This window comes from Cydia pomonella, chromosome 2, assembly GCF_033807575.1.
Source record: "Cydia pomonella isolate Wapato2018A chromosome 2, ilCydPomo1, whole genome shotgun sequence".
Taxonomy (NCBI): Eukaryota; Metazoa; Arthropoda; class Insecta; order Lepidoptera; family Tortricidae; genus Cydia; species Cydia pomonella.
In genome coordinates, this window is record NC_084704.1 from 22319261 (window position 1) to 22337734 (window position 18474).

General features: G+C 34.9%; 1 protein-coding gene across 1 annotated transcript in view; it reads left to right on the forward strand.

Annotated features, from left to right (window-relative positions):
* Positions 1–5990: 5990 nt before the first annotated feature.
* The window catches only part of LOC133534648 (cadherin-86C), a 139810-nt gene continuing 127326 nt past the window's right edge, over positions 5991–18474 (forward strand). The window contains 1 exon segment of the mRNA XM_061873855.1: positions 5991–6207. The gene's annotated coding sequence lies outside the window, so the exon portion shown is untranslated.

An 18474-nucleotide genomic window follows, 5' to 3' on the forward strand; every position in this document is an offset into this window, starting at 1 on the left:
TCTGAACTTTAGCCGGTACAATGTCATAGGAAAAGAGAGGTTAAAATATCTGCCTTTTCCTTTGGGAATAACTAATTTAATTGGATTGGAATAGCTAATGTTTTCCTCTGGGAATAGATAAAAAATAAAATAGAAACCGTTTATTTCAGATCTGAATGATCTAAAGTTATTAGTTTAAACTTGAAAGCTATATTAATGACTAAAGAAAATAAAAATAAATATAAACGAACTAATTAAAATAGTAAAATAAAAACTAATGACTAAAAAGTATGTATTTGGCAGATGTGGTCCATTACGATACGAGGAGCGCAGGTTGCCATACTCTATTTAGCTCTCCCAATTACCCACCTCCACCCAAAACTTTGTAACCGGGCAGTCGAGGCAATAAGCATAACGATCTTGCTAAGCTTTTTATTCTCCCTTAGGTAACGTTTGTGTACCAATATGTACGTGCGCGCAAATTAAAACCGGACAAGAGCAAGTCGAAATATTGTAACTTTTTCAGTGATTGTTACCGAAAATATTTACTTTGTCAAAAATAAATTTCAAGATGCTTTTTTAAAAGCTTAGTCAACGATATTTAACAGAGAGTTAGAGTTTTTGCAAAACAAACTCAACTCATCCCCACTTCACGTGGTAGGGGGAAAGTGCCATGAAAGGGACAGGTTTTGAATGGGACAGATTCAATTTACCGCGTTAGGAACCAAGTAGTAGATTTTTATTTTCTGCATTCTGGTAAAAATGATCCATAGACAATATTGACGTAAATGACATGTGGCTGTCATGAGAAACAAAATGGCGAAACGTGGTTAAGTTTCTTCGTGTCCCAAAGTATTTTTTTTGTTGTTTTTTGGGAATCGTTTATAAGGCTAATGTGATAATAATCTGCATTAACTATTCTGCCAACTTATTCGTGGTTTAACTACCTTAAAGGTGAGTACATATTTCTACAAAGTTATTCAAACATATTTTTGCTGTGTGATTATTTTTAAAAATGCACGAAAGTCTTGTTTGGGACAGCTGGACAAGCCATGAAAGGGACGTCCCTTTCATGGCTGTCCCTTTCATGACCTGGGTAATGTATGCTGCTGTTTGATTGTGAATGCCTAATTTGTTTCAGGATAGATGGTTGAAAGAACTATAAAATTAATCTGACAATGCCTCCTAAGAAAAGAGACCGAGTTGATCCTAAAAATATAGAAGAAGCCGTGAAGGAAGTGATGGAGAAGTAAATGCCATTACGGTCTTTAGCTAGTGCTTACAATATGAAAATCTCACTTAGGTATACTAGTGACGAAGGCTAAACAATCGGAGGAAGACTTCCAGTACTGTCCCAATATTTAATTTTATTGCAATTTTTGTCATTAGATTTAAGTTTAAAACACCTCTTAATTATACTAATTGTTATCTCATAAATGCACCAATTATGTGATAAAAATGTTCCAAATAATAATTTTGTGTTACAAAATGATTATAAAACAAATTGTTTATGATAACTACTAAAAATATATAGTACTTTTTAATTTAAGGTTTTTGTTAAAATATGTCCCTTTCATGACTATCACTGTCCCTTTGAAGACCACCTAGTCGTGAATGGGACATATGTTAAGTTTTTTTTGATTTGGCTTTAATGCTAAAACATCTTGAGAAGATATTGTTTTTAGTTAATATTTTCAAATATGAATAAATATAGTTTGATTATAAACTAAAATTTGTTTTATTAAGCTTAATTTATAACATTAAATCTCTGACTAAATAAAATTGTCCCATTCATGGCACCTCTCCCCTATAATTAAAACCCTAGTCCCCGAAAAAAAAATTTTAGCTTTGTATTTTATCATTTCATTGGTAATCTCAGAGCTACGCCGCGTATAGACAGACAAACAGACAGCTAAACATAGCGAAACTATATATAATAGTTATTGATTGACTATGGAACCCCAAAAAAAAGTTTGCGAGATCTACACACGACTAGACTAGAAGACAACAATAAATATCATCAACACATTCATTTAACCTAAACGTTCAGTACAATGTAAACGTTTTACCTTAAACGGAAATAATTATAACACTAACGTTATTACAGCTATAAGGTCTATATGCTATAAAACAAGGAACATCCAGGGCAGTTAATAACGCTGTAAAAGGATACCACAAGAGGTAACGCAAAGCATCAGAATTATGGTAAAATCATTACTCTTTCTTTTTCCTTTACTTAAATAATAAGGGTGTAACTGATACATCTGGCTCGAAATAGTTTTCATTAAACTTGTACATTCACCCTTCTATTTCACGTAGGCGTACCTGCCTACACGTGCCGAGGCAAATACACTTAATTTAATTAAGGGAGTAATTGATACCTACTTTTCAAATTATACAAACTGAAGAGGATGTAAGTCAATTTTTTTCAAATAATAATTAGAATTATCGTGTTATCACATCGTATGAAATACGTACACTCCTTACTATAATTATTTGTACATAATATGTTATTTCGTGGAATTAATGATAAATGCATATAGATATTTCAGATTTCAGGAATTATTAATTAATCGATGCTCGATTTTGATAAGTTTGTAACGTAAGCCGTAAGCCTATTCTTTAAAACAATATGATTTTTATTACTAGTCTTTAAACTTAGATTTATTTCAGTATATTGACGACCTGTCTGGCCTTGTGGGTAGTGACCCTGCCTAAGAAGCCGATGGTCCGGGGATCAAATCGGATATTATTTATTTCCATGACTCATCACGGGTGTTTTCTATGTATTTTAGTATTTTTATATTATATATATCGTTGTCTAAGTACCCTCAACACAAGCCTTATTTATTTATATTGAGCTTACTGTGGAACTGAGTCAACTTGTGTAATAAAGTCCTATCATATTTTATTAATTTATTTATATTCATAATTTAACTTAACTTGTACAAGTGTTTTTATGCTAATTTCAGAAAATATTTATTGTGTATTGAATTTTGACCTATCTACAAAATAATAAAACGTGCAACCCAGCTTCCTGACTAGCTCAAACTACCGGGTACCTGTGGGGCTTCATAGTGCACACGTCTTGACACTGACGTCGAATTTGCACGCTTTCATTTACGAGAAATGAAGTGTGAACCGTGTAGCCTCCGATTTTATGCATTCCAAGTCATTTTCTAGAGACTGGAAGCTATTTCTTCACACTCGTTTTGTATTCTTTTTTCATGTTTTTGTATGCCTAATGCCCGTGATAAAAAAATAACTAAGTTTCAATATCAGACATACAGTTTTACTTGTATCTAGAGAAATAAATGAAAAGTGGAAACATCGAGTGTACCTGGTGTACAGATGTTTTATCGTGTTTGTTTGTTTTATTCATATACCTACTTACAAAGTTATTGTTGCATTGCATGAGTTCAACATTCTTATCTGATTCCTTTTCTTTGCTGTAATTGGTTCTAACGTGCTAAATCCGTCAATGTGTTAGGTCAGCCCACCTTCAAACATTTCATAACTGTCGCTTGGGTTTTGCACGTAATTCTTCAACGGAGGGGAAGAGAAGCTGTTGTCGTAATTCGATATCGTACCACGAAATCAATAAATAAAATAGATTAAATAAATAGAATGTAGTATAAAAAAGCATGAAAAATAATTTACAAATCACTGCTTAAAACAAAAAAATATTCATTATCTACGCGATTTAGACCCTAATTAGTTTCCAGTGTTTAGGATGGAATTTGATCGAAATTTCACAGATTAATGCTGTATGTTGTTTTAAATAAATACAGATATATCAAATGTATTAAGGTGACCGTTACGTTGTAGGTACTTAGGTACTTGCCTAAGTATAAAAACATATCGGTCCGCTGCCAAGTCCGTTCTTTCTTTAAACGGCTTTTGAGTGTTGAACATGTAAAAAACCTATTGTCCGACCCTCTCCGTCTCATACCTTAGAATTCAATTAATCCCGTGCACCCGAGCCGCCGACTCGTGACTCGTAATCACTTTTTCTTATAAAAAAAAAATGAAACCACTTAAAAGATTCTCTATCGTTTAGAAAAATAAGTCAGTAACTGATCAACACGAGTAATGAGCGATGATATGGAGCTTCTTAACACTAAAACCAGCACTTTCTTTACAATCTTTTTAAGCATAAGGATTTTAAATTTGGACTATTGATAATAAATAATAGTATCGTAGGCAAAACAAAGATAATCACTAACTAGCAGTAAATTACAAACAAGATTTACGTCAGCTATTCATCATTCGAGAATTAATCTCTTCGAGTTCTCAGCATCGCCTAGAGATATTTCAATATTCCTTGAAAGAATCCCATTTATTCGAGCGCGGTATCCGCCGACTTCCTTTCATATTTCTCTGGGAATAACAAAGGCTTGGCGGGATCAAGCCATGACCTCTGCTGTGAGGCGAGGTAGGTTGAGCATCTAGGGCCTAGCACGAAGTAAAAAACCGCGCGCACGAGCACGCAAATGAAATCGAAATAACGTAACGTCTGGCCGGACCTCGCAAGGTCCCGCCGAATGAGATACGGCCTTTTGATTAACCATTGTCGACCGCCGCACCGTGGAGTCGCCAGCATAATGTTCGAATCCACGCCGCGTCGTCATTTGCATACATTATGCGATATTTTTTGTAAAATTACGTATTTACATTTTTGAACCGTGAGTCAATGATAGTAGTAATTCATCAATTTTTGATATGGTTACAATGCCAATAAATTATTGTGTAATAAAACGCTGTTCTTTTAAATTATTTATATGTACTATCGTCTCTAAAATAACGACACAGAGAATTAGTTTTTTTTAAACACAAAGACATAAAACACCCTTTTATGGATAGTTAATGATATTTTTAAGCTGGAGGGTTCGCAGAAAGTCACGCTTCAGCCCCAAAAAGAAACGAACTTCCGTTGCAGGTAATTACATGCGAGGAGGTGGCCGCGAGGGTCGTGGCACGCGAACTTGGCACCGGCAAATCAGTTCGAGACTTTCATGTTGATATCGCCTCCAACTTGGTAGCGAATCAACAAATATTCATTCAAACTTAGACTTGAACATCATATACAAGTTCTTATTTAACTTCCAGGCAGATCCGGAGCTCGTTTTCTTGTTTACCCTTCCACGAATACTTCGATTGAAATGCACCTCTTCATAGAAATTCCATGAGGTAAATAATTCCATTGTGTGGCGAGATTGTAGGCGAAGTATGTCGTTAAGTGGCTCGTGTACGACGAAGTCTACTCCAGAGTTTTTAAAGGCGCATAATCCTGCCATTACAAAAAGTCCTGAGCGCGGTAAAACGTGCAATAAGAATAGCCGTGGTACTATAAGTTTTCATATCGGCGTCTTACCCACACTAGCCCGTGTCTTGCCTACATTCGTACAGTGCAAAATAAACATTACTCTTTGTAAGATAGAGCTAGTATTTCAAAATAGCACTAATCAGAGACGCGAGGTTGTGAAAGCTTTGAGGCAATATATGAGCGCTATATAGTGCTGTGGGGTATGGCTAGCCAGATTCTATTGACACGACTGCTGCTAAACTTTAGTATAGTCGCTGAAACTGGTTTTGTAAGCTACTTACAAACGACATAGTAAAGTTTCTTTGCAGCTTTAAACAAGAACATTTCCTTTTATTTCAGGTAAGTTTTAAAAAGGATATTAAATCTGATGATGTTAGAGATATCATAAGGCATATATCAATTATATAATTATAATTTATTAAAAATTTAAGAGTTAATAAAAAATCTACCGATAGGTACACAAAAATGTTTAAGTAACTTTATCAATAACGATCAACAAAACTTACACAAGTCACACAAGTATAGCTTTGTACTAAAAACTCGCTTTGGATATATCTATAATAATCGGTGCAGGGTTACAGAGTCATGTAACCCATGATCTTTGAGCAGTATCGAAGTACGTTACCGAACGCCTTAGTCCGCCAGCAGTTAGATTAGAATCCGGCTAGCCCACTCGCGGTAGCCGCTAGCGCTAGTACAGGACGGACCCGGCTACGCTGCGGACGCCTCACTCGGCGCGCGCACACGAAAACAAAACAACAAACAACTGACAGTGGACGTGTGATAAAACTGTGTACCTAGTGATATCGTGATGTTGGCTGAATTGTTATAAATTTTCGGAATTCGCGAAGTGCGCCGGCGCTTTCATGTAACTGATAAGTTGTAATTGTTGCGTGATAACAGTAAGTACTGCCTGATTTATTTTGTTTCTTTGTCTTCTGCCTGTAAGTATACATTTGTGCATGTAACCATAATAAATTTTTATTTATGGCTATAATCGTTGTGCTTCCATTTCTTTCCAATTAAAAGATGTTTCTACTTATTTCTGCACGTACTTACCCGCTAAAGCTAATGGTTGCGTAAAGTTATCTATTGACCCATTGAAGACTGACTAAAAACTTAAGAATTTATTCACTTAATTATGCATCCAACAAGTTTTTATGTTATTTTGTAAAATAATAAATTAATAATGACTCCATTATAGTAAGACTACTTATCCATCCATCTTAATAGGTATATCAAGTAACTTGATATATTATTAAAGATTTTTTTGCAAATATCAAGCAAAAGCTTACCGATATACCTTCCGATTTTGATATTAAGCTCCAGGACTTAAGGCTCAAGTCAGTCTACCAGCTTTTACTGCTGTACGTAAGCTTCGAGTCGGCGAAAGAAATGTTTTTATCGGGCGAGAGTTCGTGAATGAGTTTTAAGCTTGTAAACCGATTTAACTGAAATTTTACACATTCGTGTGGCAGTTTTTCAAGCTACTTTTAGGAGTCAATACTAATATTAGTTATTCATAGTATGACTAATAGAGTATTTCTGTAGCGTTTGATGTCACTCCAATTAGTTAAATTATATTATAGAGAGCTTTTGTGGCTGATGTACCTACTTACTATGTAGACATCGTTTCATGAATGTTTGTGTGAATCAGGTTTTAGAAAAAACGTCGACTTGTATTGAAAATTACAAGCGTGTATGAAACAGACTTCCTTAGTTTTAGTTTCGTAGCTTTTTTTTTATAAAAAAATACACTATTTTTATTTTATATTTTTTCTTTACTTATTCTGATGCTATAGGCACCTAAATATTTTTTACAAGCACGGGCCACTTTTAGTAATAGTGAAATATATCTCGGCTATCACTGCCCATTGCCCAAGGCTACTGATATTGCAAAACTACATAACTCTCATGGTCAAGCGGCGCTAACAACCCTTAGGGCGCCTACAAATCGAAGACTATCTACTAGAGGCCTATTTGAAATTTAAAATTGATCTCGTTTCGACATCACTCGTAGTTCCTCTCACTCGTACTTTTATATTAGTGCAAGAGAGATGCGGTGCAAAGTATGTCAAAATGAGATCGATCCTAAAGTTATAATAATAATATTGATAAGATAGATGTTTATTTGTTGCTAGAAAAACACAATATAATATATAAAAAGATATCTATCTAGTCAGTGCAAAATAACCATTCTACGTAACTACGTTTGTATACTGCGTGCTAGTGATAAGTATCACGATACATCGTCTTAGTGGCCCATAAATCTTATTATGTACACAATTATGTAACTTAACATAGTATCTCGACAGTACATTTCAAGGGCTATAATTATGTTTTAGCTTATGGTTCTAACATGTTGTTTATTTCATTGTTGACAACAGAGATATTAGCCTGATTTATTGTCTGCGGAAAAAATGACCCGGTATCTTGATCCTTGACCACAAAAATATGAATACAGCAGTTTCCAACGCTTCCAAAGAATTAGCTTAACTAACCATGATTTGGTTTAACCTTAAAAAGGCCGATGCCATCGATCCTATAGCGCGCGGATAGCGTATCTAAACGGTGCATCTACGTCTACTTATCACTACAATGGCTCTGCCTTGGTGACGCTTACGGTCTTAAACCGGTTAAATACAAATTAAACGCTTCTGGAATACATTAAAAAAAAACTTAGTTTTATATTTCATTAAGGCCTGATTTTTAGATCTTGGAATTACGTTGTAGGTATAAAATAGTAGGTAATTAACAAATAAAAAACTGCAAATCCAGTTTAGTAACTTTGTTTAAATATAAAAGAATGTGTATTGCAATAGGCATAGTTAAAGAATAAACGTAAAGGAATCAGTCGCAGCAACACAGATCGGATCACAATAAAGGGCTAGAGGACTTTATTCGCGCTTGCGCAGCGCGTTGAACTCTCTTGTAGGAGCGGCGCTCGCGCAGCAGCTATGGGGACCGAAGCTCCAAACTAATGCGCCTTATTAGGAAGTCATACGATACAATAAAATAAATTAATTTCATAAACAAATGTATCACTTATTAAAGGTACATATAACGGTTTTAGTAAAATTGAGTAAAAAAAAAGGGTAGAAGCTATTCAATTATGAAATAATGATATATTATTTTTTCATCATGTTTTTAACTACCACTTTCGGTTACATAATGGTATACTACTATAATAATGGTAGTAGTAGTAGTAAAATACTTTCCTACAAAAAACAAGTATATACCACAGAGATAATACAATAAATGTATAATAAGATAAACTCATCCCTTTAAGGGATCTCTTCCAGCTACCTTTATAATTATTTTTCTTTACATTCAACAAAACATAGCCAACTAGATATGGGCTTGTTTGAGTAGGTTGAAATATGTGACTCCTTTTTTTTAAATATGTACTTAGAAATATTGTAATAGATCGATTAGAATTACGTAAATTCGCCCTTTCTATAAAGCTAACGCGGAACCTGGTGTGATAAGATAAACTGCTCTATCTTTCTCTTTTCCTTATGTAATACACCCCTCAAGAGTTAACTCACGCGCACTCAATTGAATACATAGCTCCTTAAAGTGGTTCATTTAATAAATAAATGATTAAAAATTAAATTTTAATTAAATATAAATATTCGTATGATAAAAGGTATCCCACTACCGAAAATAACCTGAAAACTCTGATATAAGTAGGTAATTATCTATTTAATCGTTTTTCTGTTTATCCCTCATGTCTACTTTCTGTACAACCCCTAAATGAGTAAAAGGTATGTAATGATTTATTTTCTCAACAATTCAATTATTATTAATAACTGAGTAGGCATATCTTCATATAATATATATATCATATTAGAGCGTCATTTTACTGCCACGCGGCAAGAAAGTCTTCTCGCTATCGGCACATTAAACACGATCTCTTAAAATGTAGCATATATGATTCAAAATAATAACTCGTAACGGTAAAACCTTTCTTAGACAAAATATGCTACACCATTTTCCCCAGCTCTGATATAAATATACAAAGATATCATGCCATTAAAGGGATTTAATGCGATGCTCAATGCCAATTACAGATAATGGCGGTTAGTTAATCTGGTCATTTGCGTGTGTGGGTTTGTTTCTCGCCGATACACTACTAACCTCTCACCCTTACGCCTTAGCTGTTCCAAAACACCTTTCCGAGTAATACGCTCATACCAACCAGTGAATATGAGCTCTCTGGAAACGCGCAACTGTGAGTTCTAGCTCACACTTCAATTGGACCGTCTGAAGTAGTAAGTTTTAGTACCAATAACCACGCTACTTTTGCAACCGTATTAAATTTTATAAATGATTTCTAGTTTACATATCTATCTTTACATATATTTCTATTCACAGTTACTGTTGTTGATATAGATATAATATAGTCACACTTGACTGACGACTGAGTGATGACTGATGACTGTAAGCTTACACTGTTAATGAATGATTGTAGATTTCTAAATAAACATTTTTGACTGCTGCATTTTAGTTGTGTGGACAGCTTGATATAATACATTTAACATTCTTGCATCATATGTATTAGTAACAGTTAGTGACTCAGTTTGCGTCTCATTTTCACACAAGACTAGTTAGTTACAAGCCCGTCAAGGTCATGCCCTGACTGAAGAAATATTATTATACATATTAGATTTAACTTACTTCGACTATGCGTAGCCGACTAGTAAGAAGAAACAGCACAGCAAATCATAAATATTTTTTACCCAAAACAAAAAGTACCTAAAATAATACCATCAAAATCTATTGAAAATATCATTCATATAAAAATCTTATACAAATTTAAGTCAATTCCCAAAAACAGCATATATAATATGCTATGTTAACTTTATTTTAGCACCTCTACTAACAAATTTGAGAATAAATATTATCTTCTTAGCCTGATAAAGCATCTATCCATTGATTTCGCTTCCTGGTAGTTAGCAGTCGGTGATTGCGCTAAATCATTTAATTAATGCCATCCTAGTCAGTGGGCGGGTAAGTAGTGGCAATTTGATACGTGTGTACATTTTGTGGGGACAGCAAACCCAGGAGTAATGAAACCGAGAGGTACAGTAAGCTGGGAAATTGCATGGAGAAATTATGAATGAATTCATTGATAAAGTCGCCATGCACTTTTACAGCTACAAGTTTTATGTCAACGTAGTAAACAGTTTTGCTATTGTTTATCTATGTTACGTATGGTGAAATATCTTTCAAAATGTCAAAAATGTGTGTACTTAAGGCCCCTTAGGTTCGTGTTCTTCCCTCACTCTCACTGAACGTAAGTGGATGTACATGCTCGGGAACGCGGATATCATATTTTTGAATTTTAATTTGTTGTAAGTTTGAAAAAAGAAATGAGTAATCGCTGAGTTCCCTCAAAAATTAAAGTCTGCATCATTAGAAGCAATCTTCCTATTTTTAGCATTTGTGCATAAACTGTATGTTCTTGTTTTTTTTTCTATCGAAAAAATGACAAAAAATCAGGATTACAATCACTGAAGTCCCTAGAGCAAACACTCAAAATTTCTAATAAAACTTTTGGTAACCCTATTTTTATCTAAAAAAAGTGGTACGATTCTCTAAAAACTCCTCTATCTGAAATTACGGCACCTTGACAAATTTTAATAATAATATCTAAATGTGAATCACCAATGTCATGTAAATCTAGCATATTTGTACAAATTTACGTACTTTTAACGCATTATCTTAATAAGGAGTTTTGTAGATTTCAAGCAATCAAACTCGTGAAGCAACAAGCAACGTCGTTGTTAATATATAATTCAACGATTTCACGTAAGAAGTTTGTGAACGTCCTTAATTCAAGCGTCTGGCGTCCTACTTTACCTAGCGTAAAAAATCGTGATTTGTCGTAATAAAGATCCGTGGATTGGTGTTCCATTTTCTGGCTAAGGGTCAGGTTAAGTAGTGGCTAGTAGACAGGTAAAGTTTACTACTAAACTACTAGTACTAGTTTTTAATGGATTAGATAAACTTATATTTAACTTAGTTTTTTATCTGGAACGGATGGACTAGATTGGTACGTAAATATGTAAAGTTGTAAACTTACCACATCAACAATGCATTAATTAGAACGACTTTAATATAATTATACTTTGAGTTTATGTTTAACTAAAGTATACTATCTAGAGATGGGCCGAATATTTGGTTATTATTCGATATTCGGCATACATATTCGGCAAGTTTTCCAATGTTTGCATTCGGCCGAATTATTAGGCTAAAGTGGTGGTTCGGTTATATTCGGCATACTTATATTTTTTATAACTGTCTGTTGCAATACTGTAATAGCTCCTCCAGAACTTTTCAAGTACTCTGTTCCATCAGATTACGTTTCTCGTTGTCATTAACACACATGATGAGATATGTTGAGTGCATAGAATGTTTGGAGAATGTAAAAAAATTGTCGAGGTCCTTGCCTTTTGACATGGTTGTTTATAGGGAATTGCCTTAGAATCCATTCATCTTTAGCTACTAATGTAATGCATGCGTTTTCAAATAGTTTATTAGAATGATACAGATGAACCGAACATTCGGCCGAATATTCGTATTCGGCAAAATCCATATTTAGCCCATCTCTAAACCTATATATGTTTTAGTCAGTCCATTAATTGTTGCTTAATTTAGCCAGCGCAGAATCGAATTAAACCCTCTTTACAGAAGTGCTTCCGAATTAGCTGGAACTCTTTTGCTGGAACGTACAGCATTCTTACTGGCGTATGTTATAATCTCCTAAGTTATAATATCTCTTCATGTTTGGCCTAGTGGGTAGTGACCCTGCCTACGAAGCTGATGGTCCCGGGTTCAAATCCTGGTAAGGGCATTTATTCGTGTGATGAGCATGGATATTTGTTCCTGAGTCATGGGTGTTTTCTATGTATTTAAGTATTTATAAATATTTATATATTATATATATCGTTGTCTAAGTACCCTCAACACAAGCCTTATTGAGTTTACTGTGGGACTTAGTCAATTTGTGTATAATATTTAGTTATTTATGTTTTATTGGTGTTAACAATAGGATACTTGCCACTCTAGCCGCCCATAGGCATTTAAATAGGCCTTGCTTTCCACTTTATTTTAATTAATCTACATTTTGACAAATCAAAATTGCTTACTTTAGCCAGTGTTTATTTGTGAGTGGCTAATACTATAGAAATATCGCATATAAGTAATGTTTCAGTGGTTAATTATACGTACCTACAGATCTGGGTAGGTTAGATGGTTATGTAGCTAAAATACATTATTCATTTGTGTGCAATTGTTTCGTTGACGTATAATTGTTTGGTGATTCATTTCAGAAACAAGCCGGTCACTTTGAAGTTTACTGCCTTTTTGCTTCAACAGCGCCGTTATCTTTGCGAAGATCTTTATCTTTTGAATAAAACATTGTTGTTATAGATGATGAATTGATACATTTAGATAAAAATTCCTCGTTAAGATAAGGTTTCATGTTAAAATCAATCTAGGCAAAAAATAATTAATATGATTAAAGTTGTTTGTTGTTGCTATTTGGCTAGATACTTTAGTTAGTCATGTTTCAATATTGGGGAATGCGGCTAGCCTACTGTTAAAATTGATTGATTCTGTCCTCGTGTGCTGTGACGTGAAGTTGTCACTCGCACTTGACATTCATATGTAATGGGTCGATAATACGTGGGCGGTGTTTGACTGTTTATAGCTTTAATATCGTTAAATTAGTTCAGTGCCGTGTAAATCAATTGTTAAATAATGTATAATACTTATTATAAAATGCCTATATACATACTATATCTAAATATTCGACATCTTTAATAATGTATTATAAATTTAAACCTAGCACTAAAGTTTACAGTTACCAAAGTATAGGAAAACTTTAACTAACACATTAATATCTACATATACCATAATAACCCGTTTATAGTTCTTATGCATTTTTCCCAGTGTTTTATGTATATATTAATAATTGGGGAAACTGCGTTGTAAGGGTGTAGCTTTTCTATATATACACCCTGGGCTCGAATAACCCGAAAGATTTTATAAGTGTATTCTTGACCGTGTTTAGAAACTAAAATGTTATACAAAGTTTCTGAAATCGATGAACTTTTAGAGATAATGACAATTCTAGTGAAAATTTGTTGAAGACAAGATAAAAGTAGTTCAAGTAGGCATATTACAATGTGCTTATGAACGTCAAATAAAGCTACACCGGATTTAACCCTACACCTCTGACCCCTCAATTGGAGGAGAGTATCCCAATGAAAAGAACGGAACAGTGAAAACGCTTTTTTAGCTGCGACGCTGCCACTATGCTACTTGGTTTGGACATACCTACTGACAGACATTAAAGTCTTAAAGTAAACTCTCAAAAATTTTCAATAAATTAATTAAAACTTTACGTATTCGTTGTAATGTTACTTTTTACTCCAAAATTTAAAAAAAATCTGCCGTATTCGCCCAAAAGTCATATCATTTTTTTTACTCCTTATGCCCTCAGAAATGCGTGCTTAATACTCGTATCGGTCGGGTTACTCAAGCCCACTGTGTGTAAAGTGAAGTCGGTTTAGTCGCACCATTTATAAGTCAAGAACAGCTGAATCGATTTTAATAGTTTAGATTCCTCCCGGCCCGATTAGCAGAATAGCTAATAAAATATCAGAAAAATCACTATAAAAATAGTGAAGTAGATTATGTGACATGTAGGTACTTTTTTGTAAAAGATGTCATGGATAACCAATACAAGATTGGTTTTCGAAGGTGCGGATTTCGAAAATTATGACATTCATTTACTAGTGGTACCACGAAGTTCGCCGGGGCCGCTAGTTTTGGATAAATAGAAAAAAAGGGAACTAAAACATGTAGGAATACTAAATAATTTTAACAATACTGGGTTTTAGCTATAATATTATAAACCATATGCGAATATGGTAGGTATTGACTCAGGCTCGGACTAAGGTAGGTATTGACTCAAAGTCAAACTAGTTACAAAACATGTTTTTGTGTTAAGCAAAAACTATTACGCTAGTTGTGAAGTTATTAACCCACATAGAAGAGTTGCGAAGCAGGAAGAGCATAGTTCGCGATAAGGCCCAAGGGCTCTGGCGTCGCGTGCCGCCGCTAAACCTATCACACCACTGTGGTGACGCTGGATCTAACCTTCGGGCTTTTTATAATGTCATCAATTTATTTACCATGAAGTAGGTTCACCTTAGGATTTAGGATTTTTATACAAATAACGTTAGAAACACAGCCTCCATACTTTAAACTAAATAGTAATTGAAATAGCAAGGCCAAGTTGTACACTTACCTATACACCTGTATTTTCCACGAGCTATACTAGTAAAATCATGTCAGGTTCAAATTACCATTATTATAAATACCTATCATAGTATAAAATTGCCCTGTCTAATAACATTTTTTCAATGCCAATGTTGTTATCAGCATCGCGTGGTATAACAAACGGCAAAAATGAAAGCTTTCATGGAAATGCCCGGGTCATTAAGACCTGAATCATGCGTTCAATTTTTACGTCAGAGCCGTGAATAAAGCGACCTTTAGAACTTACTTAAGTCCATTGTATGTTATTACCCATTGACTTCCTTAGCCTTAATTTTCTAGCGTTGATCGTTCAATAGCGGAGCACTAACTCTAAATGACATTTAGTGCAAAAGTACGACAGTGATTTATTTTAAACCGCTAATCTTATGGTCAAATGTTGGCCATTTATATCAAAATCACATTGAATTCTCAACTTTTCCGCCTGGCTACACGAACAGTATTCTCAAGGGGAACTAGTTCAATCTAGATTGGTTAGCACGTGTCCTTTGATCGCTCCCGTATATAATAATGTTAGTTTCGCAGCGGCCAGAACGGCCGCGCCGGCGCCGGTTGCATATCCGCATCGATTAAATTTAATTTATTAACTTGACTCAATATCGATCTCCAGTCGATGCTTACTGATGGTTTTTGGTTCAATTAAATGTCTTAGCTGCTGTCAGCCGCTCACATGTGGTCCCGACATGTTCGCAGCAAACTTATATTGTTAACTTTAAACCTAAAGTCGGGCATTCAATCACTTGTAATTTCAATCTTAACACGTCTCAATCAGGTCTAAAATGGAAGAAGTTTAGATAGCGATTTGAAAGCGTTTTATGTTTTGATGGCATCTTAGTGACAGGGTTTAGTTTATATTGCGCGAGCCTGCACTAGGATAACTCATTCGTTTGCCCGTAAAAGGCTGGCTTGAACATTGCAACCCGCCGTCGACACTAGTCGGGAAATGCGACACACATCTATTTTCGCAGGCAAAAAGTTCAGAAGCATTTTCCACGCCCGTTTTAAACGTCTTTTAAACATAACTATATACCTAGTACCTGGCGGCATATATTTCACTGTTTTATTTATACCCATGTACATGTCAGGAAAAAACACCACAAGAAAGTCGAGGCAAGTTTAGCAACGTAAGAAAGTATATTGTGTGCATATGTATGCCATCATTACCATGAATGAATAAGCATGGCATTCACTCACATAGCAGTTTAAAACGCGCACATAACAAAGTAAAAAACCGATCAAGTGCGAGTTCATTTTACTTGCGCACCGAGGGTTCCGTACAAACTTTGAATTATCTCGTGTTACTAAAGGCGAGAGACTTTTGAACAGAAGTACCCATACTAAGTATAATTATGTACAGCGCCACGTTTTTTGAGGATAATTCTCTATCATATGAACCCATTTCAAAAATTGTTCTTTTATTTGAAAAAAGTTGTATTTAATGTAATCTCATAGATATTTCAAGTGTAATAGAATCACGTAAAGTTCGATATATTGCAAACTGAAGGCGGCGAATTTTTTTCACATTTTCCTTCATAAATCATTTTATTTTCTCTACAAAAAAAATTAATCTACTAGACTTTGAAATTTTGTTCCCTCTTCATATTGGGCATTTTCCATAGTTAATAAAAATCAAATAACAAAATAATACTTTCAATGTGTCTGGGTTAGCGTTGTTCATAACTATTCACGAGATATTTAGCGATGTGACAGACGGACGGACGGACAGAGTCGTACCATAATTTGGGTTCCTTTTATACCTTTTTGGTACGGAACTCTAAGAATAAGTACACTAGACGTTGTAATTGCGCCATTCGAGCACTCGATATTCAAAACATAGTACTCGTTCCGCAGATATTGAATGGCAACATTATAGATGTAGCGTCTTAGGACAAAGAACGGAATAGTATGTATAGGTATCTGCGGTGTCCATTCGTGACTGAGACCCGACAAAAGTACATAAGTAGGTTATTCGTAGCAATATGTCACAGGAGTACAGGATCAGATAGGGCATGTCGCGATGGCAATAACGGTCAAGCTGGACAAGCGATTTATCGGACCGCGGTCTTGAGATAATTGTCTTCTAGATATCGTCTCGAAATGGATCGTGGGTGCGAGGCGGACGGACCTCGTCCACGCTGTCGCCATGAACTCGCTGTAGCTTTTTGTACACCATTTGCATAAACGAATTCTACAAAAATCACTATCACAACAATGCATTTATTTAACGCGTCTTATGGAACATGAACATGTGGTGGGCATACCAATAAAAAAATCCTAAAATAAAATCATTAAAAAAAATCTCAGATGGGTGTTCATAAATTTAATTATTTACATCGCCATACCAATAAACCGGTTTGGATCCAAAGGTACCAAAAGCAGTAAAAGCGACAGAACGGGTCGTTACGTCTCTACATGATAATTTTGATAAACAAATTCACGTAACAATTTTAAGACGTGCCAAATTGAGCATTAATAATTCAATTACTGTCCATATCGCGGCAATTGATTGCATTTAATTGATTAATCTTGTAAGACGAAGCGCGTAAAATATTCAATGTTCGTTGAATACGTCAGGGCCCTCATTTGCATAGATGTTCGTTTGTAGCGCGGGTCCGCGAACAGTGGTGAATCGTGTGTGGTCTGCGTCGCTATGGAAACGCGTGGTGCAGTAGCTATACATATTAATAGATGGATGGTGCCCGAACAATAAAATTGCTCAAAATGAATATGAACTGGAAATAATACCTAATAATAATAGGCACCTATCTTTCCCATCACGGAACAATGGTATTCCGGACCTTTGGGAGGCGTGCGTGGAGCCGAAGCCAACACGTAGAATCCCTTTTGACACTTTTATGAAATGTAAGGGGTACACCGAGCGGATGTTGCCCTTGCCCGTGTCATGGGACGCACGCAGAGACAGCACCCTCCCGGATGTAAGGACTATGGAGGATGAGAGTGGTGGAATCTAAAATGAAATGGGCTATTGGGTGAAAGCGATGAACTAAATATTGGGCTATGGGATAAAAAGGCACCTACTCTCTTACCTTTATAACTGCAAATAAATAGTCTAGCGAAGGTTATTATAATTTCTGCACATTTTTATTGGAAAACAAAAAAAAAAATAACAAGCCATGGTGGTCAACTGAACAAATTTGGCAATTATAAAACACATCGATGGCAATACTTTACAATTTCATAATACATTTTTTGAATAAACTGAAAAGAAGACCGTTTACAATATCTTAGAAAAGTTTAATAAAACTGTAAACACAACAATTAAGAAAATAGTTTAACTTGGTCCGTAATACAACAAATAATAAATAACGTAAGTACATAATGCTAGCACAATATTGTATTTAAAAAAAAAAAACTAATATAAACTAGTTTTTTTGTGATGAACTTTTGTAAATATAGTAATATTTTGTATTTTGTTTATGTGCTCCGTGTCATGCAATAAACAGTATACAAAAAACGTGTAAAGATTTATTAATTTTTCACGTTTTACCCTCCTTAAAGAGCTAAGAGAGTCAATTATAGAACGTACATCCATCGGAGACAAAAATCCTTGCGACTTTGATTTAAACAATACCCACGCTAGAATTCCTCAGCCCTTAACTGATGGACACGACTAATTGTACGCCGAAGACGGCGCCGCTGACGCCATACGTACGCTTAAATGTCACCGTTGGACCGTTAGCTTTATTTCTTATCTCTATTTCCAATTAAATGGCCAGCTTAGTTAACGTACGGCTATTGCTTTAATGTGAATGTCTCGAATTAAACACGTTCGTGTAACGCTAAAATCGAATCGTTCG